Source organism: Cetorhinus maximus, chromosome 7, assembly GCF_964194155.1.
Source record: "Cetorhinus maximus chromosome 7, sCetMax3.hap1.1, whole genome shotgun sequence".
Lineage (NCBI taxonomy): Eukaryota > Metazoa > Chordata > Chondrichthyes > Lamniformes > Cetorhinidae > Cetorhinus > Cetorhinus maximus.
This window is the reverse complement of record NC_135885.1, coordinates 7,633,693-7,650,735: the sequence shown is the minus strand read 5'-3', so window position 1 is coordinate 7,650,735 and position 17,043 is coordinate 7,633,693. Positions and strand designations below refer to the sequence as shown.

General features: G+C 47.9%; 1 long non-coding RNA gene across 1 annotated transcript in view; it reads right to left on the bottom strand.

The window, feature by feature from the left end:
• The window catches only part of LOC144682579 (uncharacterized), a 101,733-nt gene extending 91,070 nt beyond the window's left edge, over window positions 1–10,663 (bottom strand). The window contains exons 1-2 of the long non-coding RNA XR_013577079.1: window positions 10,642–10,663; window positions 9,994–10,098 (exon numbers count right to left, since the gene is read on the bottom strand). This is a non-coding gene — a long non-coding RNA (uncharacterized LOC144682579). The remainder of the gene's footprint in view (window positions 1–9,993; window positions 10,099–10,641) is intronic.
• Window positions 10,664–17,043: the final 6,380 nt, after the last annotated feature.

Genomic DNA, 17,043 nt, shown 5'->3' with positions numbered 1-17,043 from the left:
GACTCCAGACCCACAGCAATGTGGTTGACTCCTAACAGCCCTCTGAAATGGCCGAGCAAGCCACTCAGTTGAATCAAACTGCTACAACAAAGTCTAAATGGAACAAAACCGTACCTTCCACCCTGAAACTACAACAGTGAAACCAGCCCTGTCAACCCTGACAAATTCCTCCTCACTAACATCTGGGGGCTAGTGCCCAAAATTGGGAGAGCTGTCTCACAGACTAGTCAAGCAACAGCCTGACAGAGTCATCCTCATGGAATCATAACTTACAGATAATGTCCCAGACTCCACCATCACCATCCCTGGGTATGTCCTGTCCCACCCACAGCTATTATTCAAGAGGGAGTTGCTCTGGGAATCCTCTTAGCGCCTACCACCCCATTCCCTGCGCACATCCACCCACCCCCAACAACTTCCCCACCTCTGTACCCCTCCTTGTTGAACACCAGTTTGAAGAAGCACTGAGGATGGCAAGAGCACAGAATGTACCTTCAGTCGAGGACTTCAATGTGCATCACCAACAGTGGCTTAGTAGCACCACTACTGGCTGAACTGGCTGAGTGCTAAAGGACAAAGCTGCTAGAATGGGTGCGTGGCAGGTGGTGAGGGAACAATGAGGAGAGAAAAACCAACTTGACCTCATCCTCACCAATATACCTGCCTCAGATGCATCTGCCCATGGCAGTATTGGTAGGAGTGACCACTGCACAGTCTTTGTGGATACGAGGTCCTGTCTCCACATTGGAGATACCCTCCATCGTATTGTCTGGCACTATAACCATGCCAAATGGGATAGATTTCGAACAGATCTAGCAAATCAAAACTGGGCGTCCATGAGGTGATGTGGGCCATCATCAGCAGCAGAATTGTATTCAACCACAATCTGTAACCTCATAAACCAAAATACCCCCCACTCTACCATTACCATCTAACCAGGGATCAACAACTCTGGTTCAATGAAGAGTGCAGAAGGGCATGCCAGGAGCAGCACCAGGCACACCTAAAAATGAGGTGTCAACCTGCTGAAGCTACAACACAGGACTACTTGCATGCCAAACAGCATGAGCAGCAAGCGATAGACAGAGCTAAGCAATTCCACAACCAAAGAATCAGATCTAAGCTCTGCAGTCTTGCCACATCCAGTCGTGAATGGTGGCGAACAATTAAACAGCTCACTGGAGGAAGAAGCTCCATAAATATCCCCACTCTCAGTGATGGGGGAGTGCAATACATCAGTGCAAAAGATAAGGCTGAAGCAGTCACAACAATCTTCAGCCAGAAGTGTCGAGTGGATGATCCATCTTGGCCTCCTCCAGAGGTCCCAAGCAGCACAGATACCAGTCTTCAGCCAATTTGGTTCACTCCATGTGATATCAAGAAATGACTGAAGGCACTGGATACTGCAAAGGCTATGGACCCTGACAAGACTCCATCAATAGTACTGAAGATCTGTGCTCCAGAACTAGCCGTGGCCGTAGCCAAGCTGTACCAGTGCAGCTACAACAGTGGCATTGACCCGGCTATGTGAGAAACTGTCCACAAAAGGAGGACAATCCAACTCGGCCAATTACCACCCTATCAGTCTAATCTCAATCATTAGCAATGTTGTCATCAACAATGCCATCAAGCAGAATTTACTCAGTAATGAACTGCCCACTAATATAAAAACAAAAAGCTAAAAGCTACTGCGGATGCTGGAAATCCAAAACAAAAACAGAATTACCTGGAAAAACTCAGCAGGTCTGGCAGCATCGGCGGAGAAGAAATCAATTAACGTTTCGAGCCTTCATGGCCCTTCGGCAGAACTGAAGCATAGTTAGAAGAAGGGAGAAATATAAATTGGTTTAAGGTGGGTGGGGGGGGTGGGGGGAGAGAGAGACATTGAGGGTGTGGTGATTGTGGAGATGAGCAGATAATCAAAAGATGTCACAGACAAAAGGGTCAAAGAGGTGTTGAAGGTGGTGATATTTGTCTGAGAAAAGTGCTAATTAAGAATGGAAGACAGGATATTCAAAGTACAGCTCTAGTGGGGGTGGGGTGGAAAGACTAACAAGGTTTTAGTTTAGATTTAAAAATAATGGAAATAGGTGGGGAAAGAAGAATCTATATAAATTATTGAAAAAAAAGCGGGGGGAGGGGGGTGGTGGTGGAGGAGAAACGGGCTGGGGATGGGGGGAGGGGGAGTTTAAGATCTAAAGTTGTTGAATTCAATATTCAGCCCGGAAGGCTGTAAAGTGCCTAGTCGGAAGATGAGGTGCTGTTCCTCCAGTTTGCGTTGGGCTTCACTGGAACAATGCAGCGAGCCAAGGACAGACATGTGGGCAAGAGAACAGGGTGGAGTGTTAAAATGGCAAGCGACAGGGAGGTTTGGGTCTTTCTTGCGGACAGACCGCAGGTGTTCCGCAAAACGGTCGCCCAGTTTGCGTTTGGTCTCTCCAATGTAGAGGAGACCGCATTGGGAGCAACGAATGCAGTAGACTAAGTTAGGGGAAATGCAAGTGAAATGCTGCTTCACTTGAAAGGAGTGTTTGGGCCCTTGGACGGTGAGGAGAGAGGAAGTGAAGGGGCAGGTGTTGCATCTTCTGCGTGGGCATGGGGAGGTGCCATGGGGGGTTGAGGAGTAGGGGGTGATGGAGGAGTGGACCAGGGTGTCCCGGAGGGAACGATCCCTACGGAATGCCGTCAGTGGGGGTGAAGGGAAGATGTGTTTGGTGGTGGCATCATGCTGGAGTTGGCGGAAATGGCGGAGGATGATCCTTTGAATGCGGAGGCTGGTGGGGTGATAAGTGAGGACAAGGGGGACCCTATCATGTTTCTGGGAAGGAGGAGAAGGCGTGAGGGAGGATGCGCGGGATATGGGCCGGACACGGTTGAGGGCCCTGTCAACGACCGTGGATGGAAAACCACTAATACTCAGTTTGGGTTCTGCCAGGGCCACTCAGCTCTTGACCTTATTACAGCCTTGGTCCAATCATGGACAAAAGAGCTGAACTCAAGAGATGAGGTGAGAATGACTGTCCTTAACATCAAGGCAGCACCTGACTAAGTGTGGCATCAAGAAGCTCAAGCAAAACTGAAAGCATGCAAATCAGGAGGAAAACACTCCACTGGTTGTGGTTGTTGGAAGTCAGTCATTTCAGCTCCAGGACATCACTGCACGAGTTCTTCGGGGTAGTGTCCAAGGTCCAACCATATTCAGCTGATTCACCAATGATCTTCCTTCCATCATAAGGTCAGAAGTGAGAATGTTGGCTGATGATTGCACAATGTTCAGCACCATTCACGACTCGTCAGATACTGAAGCAGTCCAAGTCCAAATGCAGCAAGACCTGGACAATATCAAGGCTTGGTCTGACAAGTGGCAAGTAACATTTGTGCCACAAAAGTGCCAGGCAATGACCATCTCCTACTAGAGAGAATCTAACCATCGCCCCTTGACATTCAATGGCATTACCATCGCTGAATCCCCCTCTATCAGTATACTGGGTTTATCATTGACCAGAAACTGGACTGGACTAGCCATATAAATACTGTGGCTACAAGGAGAGGTCAGGGGCTGGGAATTCTGCAGAAAGTAACTCACCTCCTGACTCCCCAAAGCCAGTCCACCATCTCCAAGGCACAAGCCAGGAGTGTGATGGAATATGCTCCACTTGCCTGGATGAGTGCAGCTCCAACAACACTCAAGAACCTTGACATCACTCAGGACAAAGCAGCCTGCTTGATTGGCACCGCTTCCATAAACATTCACCCCCTCCATCACCTTAAACATTCAATCCCTCCCCCAGTGATGAACAGTGGCAGCAGTGTGTACCATCTACAAAATGCACTGCCAACCCATGAACTCTACCATCTAGAAGGGCAAGGGCAGCAGATGCATGGGAACACGACCACCTGGAAGTTCCCCTCCAAGCCACACACCATCCTGACTTGGAAATGTATCACCGTTCCTTTGCTGTCACTGAGGCAAAATCTTGCAACTCCCTCCCTAACAGCACTGTAGATATACCTACACCACATGGACTGCAGTGGTTCAAAATAGTTTTTACAGTTATACTTGGTGACTTTGACTTCTGCATCCTTTCTTTGAATTTAATTTATAAAAGCATCCCCCTGTCTTGAACAAGCCTGAATTGACCTGGTGCCCACCACCAGTCCTGGTAACTGTGAGTCTACCTAGCCATCGTCCTGCTGTCCTCAGCACTCCTCCATGTATGCTCCCCTCCTAGGCAACCCATTCTGCACCGTAGATGTGGCCAAGAGCTCCTAACTCTCCGTTCACATTATGGACCTCCAGCCAGACACCCGTAAGGCCATCCCAGATCACTGAACACTTCCACATATTGTAACGGACCACCCCCTGGAAAGTCTCAACAGACTCCCAGGGACCCCAAAATCCCAGTTTTACTGCTGTAAATGTCAAAGGAGAGATGGGACAGTTCTCTCTGGTGTCCTGGCCAACATTTACCCCTCCACCAACATCACTTAAAAGCACCCACATTATCTGGTCATTAATGACATTGCTGTTTACGGCAGCTTGCTGTGTACAAGTGGCTATTGTATTTCCTGCAATGCAGCCGTGACCACAATTCAAAATAAGAAAGTGCTTTGGAGCGCCTTGAGGTTATAAAATGTGCTCAATAAATGCAAATTATTTTTTTTTCCCTCCCCGAACATTTTATGGGGTAAATGTTATAGTTCATTGCTCCAACATGCAGTTCCTGTCTGATGTCATAGAGTCATTACAGCACAGAAGGAGGCCATTCAGCCCATTACGGCTCCCTGTGGAGCAATCCAGTCAGTCCCATTCTCCACTCTATCCCTGCAGCTTTATTTCCCTCAAGTGCCCACCCAATTTCCTTCTCGAAATCACTCATCCTCTCTCCTTCCAGCACCCTGGAGGGCAACGAGTTCCAGGTCATCACCACTCGCTGCGTAAAAAGGTTCTTCCTCGCATCCCCTCTGTATCTCTTGCCCAATACCTTAAATCTGTGTTCCCTAGTCCTTGCAACATCAGCTAATCGGCACATCTTTTCTTTATCTACCTTTTCTAAGTTGTCATCATCTAGTACACCTCTATCGGATCTCCCCTCAACCTCACAGAATCACACAGAGCAGAAGAGGCCCTTCGGCCCATTGAGTCTGCACCGACATGTGAGAAACACCTGACCTACCTACCTAATCCCATTTACCAGCACTTGGCCCATAGCCTTGAATGTTATGACGTGCCAAGTGCTCATCCAGGTACTTTTTAAAGGATGTGAGGCAACCCGCCTCCACCACCCTTCCAGGCAGTGCATTCCAGACCGTCACCACCCTCTGGGTAAAAAGGTTTTTCCTCATATCCCCCCTAAACCTCCTGCCGCTCACCCTGAACTTATGTCCCCTCATGACTGACCCTTCAACTAAGGGGAACAGCTGCTACTTTGCTTTGAGGAGAACAACCCCAGCTTCTCTAACTTGGTTCCTAAAATCCCTCATCCCTGGAACCATTCTGGTAAATCTCCTCTCAAGGACCCTCATACGCGAATACATATTGGGAATTTGAGCGCTGAGATCAGCACACATATTTGTCACTGATATGATTTTTATCCCGTTAATCAAGGTCCAATAATTTAGTGGGAGATGGTGATGTCATGGTAATGTCACTCAATTAGCATAACCAGAGGCCCAGGCTGATATTCTGGGGACACTAGTTTAAATCCCACCATGGCAACTGGTGGAATATAAATTCAATTAATTAATAAATCTGGAATTGAAAGCTTGTCTCAGTAATAGTGACCATAAAACTATAATTGGTTGTTGTAAAAACCCATCTGGTTCACTAATGTCCTTTAGGGGAGGAAATCTGCCGTCCTTACCCGGTCTGGCCTACATGTGACTCCAGACCCACAGCAATGTGGTTGACTCTTAACTGCCCCCCTGAAATGGCCTAGCAAACCACTCAATTCAAGGGCAATTAGGAATGGGAAACAAATGCTGGCTTTGCCCGGGACACCCACATTCTGTGAAAATAATAAATAAAAAATAAATTATATTGTTCACATCAGCCGAGCGATTGAACGAGCAGGAAAACACAAGTTAAAAAGTTGCGAGGAAGAACGGACCAGAGTTAAAAGAGAAGATCATTAAAGGGATAGGGTTCAAGGAGCAATGACGTGTGTTTTTGAGGAGAGCAGGACCTTTGATATCATGAGAAGGTGGAAAATAAGAGATGGGCTTGTTGGACCTACACATATATTTTTCTAAATTTTACTTCGAGAGGATGGAATCATAGAACCTTCCAGAACAGTAGAAGGCCATTTGGCTCATCATGCCTATACTAACTCTTTGAAAGAGCTGTCCGATAATCCCACTCGCCCTGCTCCTTTCCCATTGCTCAGCAAATTTCTTCAGACAAGAGAGTCAGGGGGTATGGGGGCAGATGGCAAAGTGGAGCTGAGACACAACCAGATCAGCATAGCAGGTTCGAAGGGCTGAATGGCCTACTCCTGCTCCTAAGTCCTATATTCCTCAGATATCCAATTCCTTTTGAAACTTTGCCTTCTGTGTCTGAATGGCTCCTTCTATGTATTATTGTTCTGCGGTAAGTTACAACACTTATCTCTCAACCACCATCATCAAAAATAGTTTATCTGATCATTTGTGGGACCTCACTATGCACTATATGCCTGTTGCATTTGTCGACGCTGAAACAGTAGCTACATTTCAAACGTCATCTTCTGGTTGTTATCCTGGAGATTACTATTGACCAGAAACTGAACTGGACTAGCCATATAAATACTGTGGCTACAAGAGCAGGTTAGAGGCAAAGAATAGTGTGATGAGTAACTCACCTCCTCACTCCCCAAAGCCTGTCTGCCATCTACAAGGCACAAGTCAGGAGTGTGATGGATTACTCCCCACTTGCCTGGATGAGCACAGCTCCCACAACACTAAAGAAGCTCGACATCATCCAGGACAGAGCAGCCCACTTAATTGGCACCACATCCACAAACATTCACTCCCCCCACCACCGACGCACAGTAGCAGCAGTGTGTACCATCTACAAGACGCACTGCAGGAATTCACCAAGGCTGCTTAGACAGCACCTTCCAAACTCGCAAACACTACCATCTAGAAGGACAAAGGCAGCAGATAGATGGGAGCACCACCACCTAGAAGTTCCCCTCCACGCTACTCACCATCCTGACTTAGAAATATGTTGCCAATCCTTCACTGTCGCTAGGTCAAAATCCTGGAACTCCCTCCCTAACAGCACTGTGGATGTACCTACACCACATGGACTGCAGCAGTTCAAGAAGACAGCTTACCACCACTTTCTCGAGGGCAACTAGGGATGGGCAATAAATGCTGGCCCAGCCAGTGAAGCCCACATCCCGTGAATGAATGAATAAAAAAAGGTGCATTGGATATCCTGAGGATGGGGAAAGTGCTGTATAAATGCAGGTTAACCCCAAATAGGGTTTTGTTTTATACTTTCACGGGATGTGGGCATCGCTGACTAGGCCAGCATTAATTGCCCATCCCTAATTGCCCTTGAGAAGGTGGTGCACCTAATTCTGGGCATCACATCACAGGGAGGACATAATGGCCTTTGAGGTGGGGTTGGGGGTGTGGTGGGGGGCAGGGAATGCACTACAGATTCACCAGAATGATACCAGGGACTAAAAGAAGTTAACTGATGAGAACAGGCTGCATAAACCTGGGTTGGACTCCCTTGAGTTTAGGAGACTGGCTTTTTGGAGAAGGCAGTGAACATTTCATTGCAATCATCTCTGATTGTGAGCTTTGCCAATGAAAAGGAGCGAATATTGGTGTAATATGGAGCCAAAATGGGGCAGGCACTAGCTCAGTGGCAGCGACACCTGGTGGCAGAACAAGAGAGATGCAAACACTGCTTCCAAGCTCCGAGCATTAGAATGTGGTCAATCAGAGGAGGAGTGGCGGTAGATAACGGCCTGGGAACAGTACTTTGGCAAAGTGCCCGCTCTGGGCTGAAATGCTAATGTTCACAGTAAATGCAGATGGCTGGAGTGCATGTTATCACCAAACTCACAGCTTACTGTTGACCAGAAGCCAAACCGGACTAGCCATATAAATACTGTGGCTACAAGAGCAGGTCAGAGGCTAGGAATCCTGCAGTGAGTAACTCACCTCCTGACTCCCCAAAACCTGTCCACCATCTACAAGACACAAGTCAGGGGTGTGATGGAATACTCTCCACTTGCCTGGATGAGTGCAGCTCCCACAACACTCAAGAAGCTTGACACAGTCCAGGACAAAGCAGCCCGCTTGATTGGCACTCGTTCTACAAACATTCACTCCCTCCACCACCAATGCACAGTGGCAGCAGTGAGTACCATCTTCAAGATACACTGCAGGAATTCACCAAGGTCCTTAGGCAGCACCTTCCAAACCCACGACCACCACCATCTAGAAGGACAAGGGCAGCAGATAGATGGGAACACCACCACCTGGAATTTCACCTCCAAGTCACTCACCATCCTGACTTGGAAATATATCGCCGTTCCTTCACTGTCACTGGATCAAAATTCTGCAGCGGTTCAAGAAGGCAGCTCACCACCACCTTCTCAAGGGCAATAAATACTGGCCTAGTAAGCGACGCCCACATCCCGCAAATGAATTTAAAAAAAGGTGTGGCATATTTCATTAGCCTATCTGAGTAATGTCCTTTTTGGAGTGGCATTTTTTGATGACAGTAGTAGGACATTGAGGTTTTACATTAGAAACAGAAGCCATTTGCCTTGTCCACCATTCTTCATATCGTAATCTTGAGAACCTTGGGAATGTTTTTGGGACAAATCCCATTTTTTTTTAACAACGTGCCTTTTCTTTTGATCGGTCAAGCTTCTTTAAGGGGATCTTGGTACTGCCCGTCTTGGCTTATCAGTAACAGTTCAGTCTGCCAGTCAAAAGGTCATGGGTTCAAATCCTGTACCTGTGATCTCATGTGATAGGAAGAAACTATTCCCATTGTTAGGAAGAGTTGAAAACCAGAAATCACCAATTTAAGATGATTGACGAAAGAGCCAACCACAACAAGAGGCAAATCTTTTTCACGCAGCGAGTGGTTAGGATCTGGAATGCACTGCCTGGAAGTGTGGTGGAGGCAGGGTCAATCATGACTTTCAAAAGAGAATTGGTTCATTATCTGAAGGGAATAAAGTTGCAGGGCTACAGGGAAAAGGCAGGGAATGGGACTAGCTGAGGTGCTCTTGCAGAGGGCCAGAATGGATACAATGGGACAAATGGCCTCCTTCTGTGCTGTAACCATTCGAGGAAGGATGTCGTTGCATTGGAAGTGGTTCAGAGGAGGTTCACTAGATTAGTTCCAGAGATGCGGGGCTTGTCTTATGAGGAGAGATTGAGCAGTTTAGGCCTATACTCGCTAGAGTTTAGAAGGATGAGAGGAGATCGAATTGAGGCATATAAGATGCTAAAGGGGATAGACAAAGTAGACGTGGAACGGATGTTTCCCCTTGTGGGGCATTCTAGAACGAGAGGCCATAGTTTTAGGCTAAGGGGTGGTAGATTTAAATCAGAGATGAGGAGGAATTACTTTTCTCAAAGGGTCGTGAATCTGTGGAATTCACTACCTCAGAGCGCAGTGGATGCCAGGACGCTGAATAAATGTAAGGAGGAGATAGACAGATTTTTAATTAGTAACAGTTTGAAAGGTTATGGGGAGAGGGCAGGAAATTGGAGTTGAGGCCAAAATGAGAACAGCCATGATCATATTGAATGGCGGGGCAGGCTCGAGGGGCTCGAGTTGCCTACTCCTGCTCCTAGTTCTTATGTTCTAATTCAGGCTGATACTGCCAGTGCAGTACTGAGGGAGCGCTGCATTGTCTGAGGTGCTGTCTTTCAGGCGCAAAGGATCCCACTCTCCTAATCGAAAAGGAAAAGAGAAAAGGGGTTCATAATTATCCTTGAACAGCATCAGAGAGAAAAAAAAAATCGGATTACCTGCTCATCAACTCATGGCTGCTTGTGGGATCTTGCTGTGCGCAAACTGGCTGCCGTTGTTTCCAACAAGAATGACTACACTTCAAAAGTACTTGATCACCGGCGCTATATAAATGCAAGTTTTTATATATTATATATATATATCTTAAAAATACAAAGGGTTACAGCAGTTATTGTTTTCCCCCTGAAGGCATTGATGCTCCACTAGATGGCGGTCCCTATCCATCCTGGGGATTGCCATCGTTTACCCCCCTCCTCTCCTCCCCACTCCACCCCAGCTGTATAAACCCAACATTCAACCCCAACCTTTAAACATCTCATTCCATTCTGACTCGGAGTGGTATGGTCTTTTAATCCCTCCAGAATTTTATATAGAAACTGATCTATAAACAATGCACTGGAGAAAAGGTTACTCAGGGAGCTGTGTGCGAGAGTGAGTGTCTGGCAATCCAGACCCACCCCAATCAAGCTCCCCAGCATCTCTGCGAAGCCACCGCGCACACACACACAAAACGGCCGTTCGGCCCCTCGGTGCCTGTGCTGGACCCTTTTGAGAGAGCGGCGCACTTCCACCCTCCCTTACCCAAGAGTGCTGGAAACTTTTTTTCCCCTTTGCAATTATATTCCCAACGTCCGCTTGCCCCTTACTATTGAACTTCCAGAGGCGTCACCTTTGACTGCACATCTGTAAGTGTCTTCGACAGCCTGTGGGCACTTTGCAAACATTGTTATGCACCCGACGGCGGCAATCGTGTTGTGCACAGCAAGATCCCACCAAGGGTCCAGATTAGATTTTTTCCCCCCCCCCACCCCAATAATTTGCAGTTCGCTCGGGGAGGAATGTTGACTGTGTTGCTGTTTCCGTTTCAAATCTCGCCCCTGGGGCATCTAAAAACATCTGTGTAAACCGACAGATGGGATTCTGCTCCCACTTACACTGGGGAGGGCTAAGGAAATGAACCAAACCCTGTTCGTGTCGAATTATGGGGACTTAACCTGGCCCCAGAGCCCCCAGCGAAGGAGAGGAGTACAACAAAATCAGCTACCATCCACCCCCCCACCCACACACCCCATGGACTGCTGAAACAGTGACTCCTGCTAGAACGTGTGGGTCAGGCTGCAGGGCACACCACAGTCGAATAGTCCAGCAATAATCCCTGCCTAGGCTTGTACGGGAGGATTTATCTTGTGAGGTGCAAGGTTGCGGCCTGGTAGCTGTGGAACGACACCCCAGTGCATCAGCACCAGGAGAGGAGGAGAAATTGGGCTGCCCTTAAAGGGGAATCGCACCCTCAGCTCCCCTTAAAGAGGAATCTCACTGTCCGCTCCCCTTAAAGAGAACTGCACCGACAGCTCCCCTTAAAGAGGAATCTCACTGTCCACTCCCCTTAAAGAGAATTGCACCCACAGCTCCCCTTAAAGAGGAATCTCACTGTCCGCTCCCCTTAAAGAGAATTGCACCCACAGCTCCCCTTAAAGAGGAATCTCACTGTCCGCTCCCCTTAAAGAGAATTGCACCCACAGCTCCCCTTAAAGAGGAATCTCACTGTCCGCTCCCCTTAAAAAGAATTGCACCCACAGCTCCCCTTAAAGAGGAATCTCACTGTCCGCTCCCCTTAAAGAGGAATGCAACCTTCAGCTCCCCTTAAAGGGGAATATCACTCCCAGCTCCTTTTAAAAATAAATTTTAGTGAGTGTAAATTAAAGAGGAAATATCATGTTCAGTGCCTTTTAAAGAGGGAGTATAATTTAAATGGAGAATGTCCATCACAGCATCATTTCAAGAGGGACTCCTACTTCCTGTATTGTGATTCTCTGAAAAGTCCTTTGACATTTCAGGTATTTTTCCATGATCCGTTTTGTATGTTTCTTTCTCAAGGCGATTGTGAGGTAATCACAGTCAGACAGTGTGAGGGTCAGGATGAGCAGAACGCAAGTGACACGGTTTCTAATGCACCTGGACTAATAGCTGTGTCTGGTGGTGATAATTTATCTCCTTTAGACAGAGAACTTCTCCTGGGCTGGAAATCCCAATGAGGTCATCTGTGCCTAAATCGCACCCAACACTCCCTCTGTAATAAAATGTCTAACTTAGCCGCAAAACTCATTTTAATACAGATTTTCGAGTCATAGAGAACCACATCAAACACTCCTTTTGGAAAGGATGCTTTTGTGTGGTTCACCAAAGCAATAGAGACAAAGAATATATCAGATAAAGACATTGTCTAGTCTGATTATGGTGTCTTGGCAGCATTCTCACCTTTATACATTGATTGGTAAAAACCTTTTCAAGCAGCGAGTGGTAAGGGCCTGGAATGCATTGCCTGAGAGTGTGGTGGAGGCAGGCTCAATCATAGCTTTCAAAAGGGAACTGGATAATTATCTGAAGAGAAAAAAATATGCAGGGTTACGGAGAAAAGGTAGGACTGGATGAGTTGCCCTTGAAGAGATACAACCCAGGCACAATGGGCTGAATGGCCTCCTTCTGTGCTGTAAACATCCGACGATTCTCCGATTCTATGAAATTTCAAGCTCAGTTGCAAACAGAAACACATAGTCAAGGCTGATGCTTAAGCGTGTACTGAGGGTGTGCCACCTTGTCAGAAATGCTGTTTTTTGGATGCACAATAAAATGAGGCACCTGCTGTCTGTTGGAGTTGATGGAAGGAAGGAAGAACCCAAATGTACTTAACACAATCTCGTGGTATCTCAAAGCAACTCACAGCTAATGAAGTAATTTTTTTTGAAGTGTTATCACTGTTGTGATGCAAGAAACGTGGTAGCCAATCTCTGCACAGCAAGCTCCCACAAACAGCAATGTGCGAATATACTGAAAACCTGCTTTATTGACACTTGCTGAGGGATGACCATCGACCAGAACACCAGGGAGAACCCACCTGCTTTTCTTCAAAATTATGGCTATGGGATCTTTTGCATCCACATCACAGAATCACAGAATTGTTACTGTACAGTAGGAGGCCATTCAGCCCATCGTGCCTGCTCCAGCGCATAGACGTCTACAGCACAGGAGGAGGCCCTTCGGCCCATCTCCGAATGAGCAACTTACCTAGTTCCATTCCCCCGTCTTCTCCCTGTAACCATGCACGTTCTTCCTTTTCAGATAACAGTCTAATTCTCCGTTAAATGCCTCGATTGAACCTGCCTCCAGCACACTGTCAGGCAGTACATTTCAGACCCCAACCACTCGCTACGTGAGAAAGGTTTTTCCTCACATCACTCTTGCTTCTTTTACCGATCACTTTAAATTGGCGCCCTCTCGTTCTCGATCCTTCCACGGGCGGGAACAGTTTCTCCCTGTCCACTCTGGGCAGAACTCTCCTGATTTTGAATACCTCTACCAAATCTCCTCTTGGCCTGTGTTGAAAGCAAAATACTGCGGGTGCTGGAGCTTTGAAATAAAAACAGAAAGTGCCGGAAAAGCTCAGCAGCTCCGGCAGCATCTGTGGAGAGAGAAACATCAGGTGGAATCATCCCAGATTTGCACCAGGTGCGGTCGCGGACATGAAAAACTGGCCACAATGGCTGATCTTCCCACTGTTCACCCCATTCCCAACACCGCCTCCCGCCTCATTAATAATACATGCACTGGAAATCAGAGGTGGGGTGGCCTGTGATTCGCCTGCCCCCACCATCACCTCAGGCCTTCAGTAACCTGGGCGCCATATTTAAAGGGTGACCCTGCACAGAGCCGGCTCTCTCTAAGGGATCGGAAGTTGCGGGAAAGTCATGGCTGCCAAAGGGAGGAAACGTGCTGCCCCCCCCCAAATTTAGCGACGCCTCCCTCAGGCACCTACTGGACGCAGTGGAGGCCCGTCATGAAGTCCTCTATGCCCGCTCTGGGCGGAGACCAGCGAGCAAGGTCACCAGTCCAGCATGGGAGGCGGTGGCAGTGGTGATCAGCGCCAACGCCAAAACCCAGCTGAACATTCGGCAAGCGGAAGCCCTTGCAGTTGACGTAGTTGACTGCTGGTGGCCATGGAGATCTGAGCTCCATGTGTGTGCAGTCAATGGCACCCTGCAAACTGTGGAAACCCTGAGATCTGAGCAAATCCCAGAGCTCTTGCTTCCTGGTTTTCCTGATCCCAGGTGAAATGCACAAAATTCTGTGTCTTCACGAAGATGGTGTCTGTGACCTCCTGGATACACTTGTGTGTGGAGGTTTGTGAGAACCCACACAGGGCACCTGTGGAGCCCTGGAAGGAGCTACTAGCATAAAAATTGAGCACCGCGGTCACTTTCACAGCCGCGGGCAGTGGATGCCCTCCATGTCCCTGTGGTGCCAAATCCTGCAGCAGGTGGCAGATGTGACTGACCAGTTCCCTTGACATGCGCAGTCTTCGGTGACACTGGTTCTCAGTCATCTGCAGGAATGATGGGCTCCGTCTATAGACTCTGGGTCTAGTGAGGCACCTATGGGTGACGGCTCTCTGTGGATCTTCAGCTGCATGCACAGCAGATCCTGCTGCCCCTTCATCTTGAGGGAGATTCTCCTCCCTTTGCCAAGCCAGACGACTCAGCCGCTCTCTTCTTCTTCTTCTCTGCTCCCTGTCAGCCATGAGGCAGATCATAAATCACCAGACTCCATGATCCTAATGTTCTCCTCCAGCAGGATCAAAGAGAGAGACGTGTGGATTAGCTTAGGTGTCCTAAGAACCTCTCTTGGTTAAGCCTGAAGGCCCCTTCACACATGCAGAAGGGTGCTGGGCACTATTTGTCTGGCCAGTGTGTAGTGCGCTCATTGGCTGTCTGAAACCCCACCCACCTCCACCCCACTCCATCTGACCGATTGGCAGCAGCTTTGCCCACTGGACTGCAGGCTGTGCCCTCAGCTCAGGCACAGACATTCTCATAACCCGCACTGCAAGGCTGCCCTGTTAGCTTGAACCATGGGGGAGACTGGTCCAAACCTGAATAAAGGCATCGCAGGGGCTGTGAGCCTCTCCACCAGTGATTGCGCCATGTCCGCCTTTCACAAGGGGATTGTACAACTTACCCAGTTGGTCAATTGTTCTGCTGCCCCCTAAAGCGCACATTAATTTACAGCCTGTGCCCGAGGGCTGAAAAGCTCTGGAGCATTTGGTGCCACTTTCAAGCTCTTGCATTGCTTGACTGGGCAGAAAAACCTCAGAGTCTCCGACCCCGAGCCTGTCAATGGAGCTGCAGCTGAACGGTCTCAGCTGGGGAAGAATGGTCACTTTTGACAAACTTATTCAAGTGAATGGCCGGTTCCCTCACCCCCCCACCCCCCGGCATGTCCTTGTGTACTTCCTTCAGTCTGTGCTGCCTTGCCCCTACCACCACTTTCCGGCCTGTCCCACACTGGAGCCTTTGCCCTGGCACTGCACTGAAAACCGACCGGGAAAAGCAACTTGCCTGTGCCCCCAGCGAATGCGTAGTGCCTCTTCCTTGATGTCCTACGGGTGATGCTCATGAGCGCGGCGCAAGGTTGTGTGTGCGCTCACCTCCGAGTTCCCCTCGAAGTTCAGGTCACCAGGTGCATGTTTTTTAAAGGCAGTCGTGAAGCAGGCTGCTCTGAAATCAAGCTGAGGTAGGCGGGAAATTTGAAGTGGGGGGGGATGATTCCGGGAGCCAGGGCTTATAATGAGATGCTGAAGTATTGAAATTAGGTTCCTGATGTGCGGTGGTGGGAAACGCAACCCACGATTGATGGGTGGAGTGGACGATTGCAAACTGGTTTCAGGATGGCATGAAACCGATTTTTGGCCTTCTTGCCATATTGTCCCCCTGCTCGCCATGATGCCCACCGCCAATGGGACCGGACGATTACACCCATAGTTAATGTTCCAAGTCCAATATCACTCTTCTTGAGAAGAGTCCGATGTTCTGAGCTTTTCCAGCACTTTCTGTTTTTATTTCTCCTCTCAGCCTACTTTTCTCGAAGAAAACAATCCTTACTTCTCCAATCTATCATCATGACTGGAGTTTCTCATCCCAGGAATCATTCTTGTGAACCTTTTCTGCACTTTCTCCAATGCCTTCACATCCTCCCCTAAATCTGGCGCCCAGAACTGGATGCAATACTCCAGCTGAGGCTGAACTACAAATTCAGCATAACCTCCCTGCTCTTGTACTCTATGCCCCTATTAATAAAGCCCAGCATACTGTATGCTTTATTAATTACTCTATCAACCTGCCCTGCCACATTCAATGACTTATGCATATATATCCTGGCGTCCCTCTGCTCCTGCACCCCCTTTAGAGTTATACCGCTTATTTATAGTGTCTCTCTATGTTCTTCCTATCAAAATTAACCACTTCACATTTCTCTGCATTGAACTTCATCTGCCACCTGTCTGCCCACTCCCCAACTTGTCTATGTCCTTTTGAAGTTCTACACTAAGCTCCTCACGGTTCACAATGCTTTCAAGTTTTGTATCATCCACAAATTTTGAAATTGTGCCCTGCACACCAAGATTTAGATCATTAATATAAATCAGGAAAAGCAAGGGTCCCAACACTGACTCCTGGGGAACTCCACTACATACCTTCCTGTCCAAAAAGCATCCATTAACCACTACTCGCTGTTTCCTGTCACTCAGCCAATTCCGCACCCTTTGTTGCTACTTTCCATTTTTTTCCATGAGTTCTAACTTTGCTCACAAGTCTGTTGTGTGGCACTGTTGGGAATGCCTTTTGGGAGTCTATGTATACCACATCTACCGCATTGCCCTCATCAACCCTTTCTATTACCTCTTCAAAAAAATCCAGCAAGTTGGTTAAACACAATCTTCTCTTAAGAAATCCATGCTGGCTTTCCTTAATTAACCTGCATTTGGCCATGTGATTATTAATTTTGTTCTGAATAATTGTTTCTAGAAGTTTCCCCACCACCGAAGTTAAAATGACAGGCCTGCAGTTGCTGGGCTTATCTTTACATGGTTTTTTTGAACAAGAGTGTAATATTTGCAATTCTCCAGTTCTCCCAGGGCACCAGCCTTGAGTCGAAGGGAGACTGAAAAATTATAGTTAGGTCTTCCACAATTTCCACTCTCAATTCCCGCATTATCC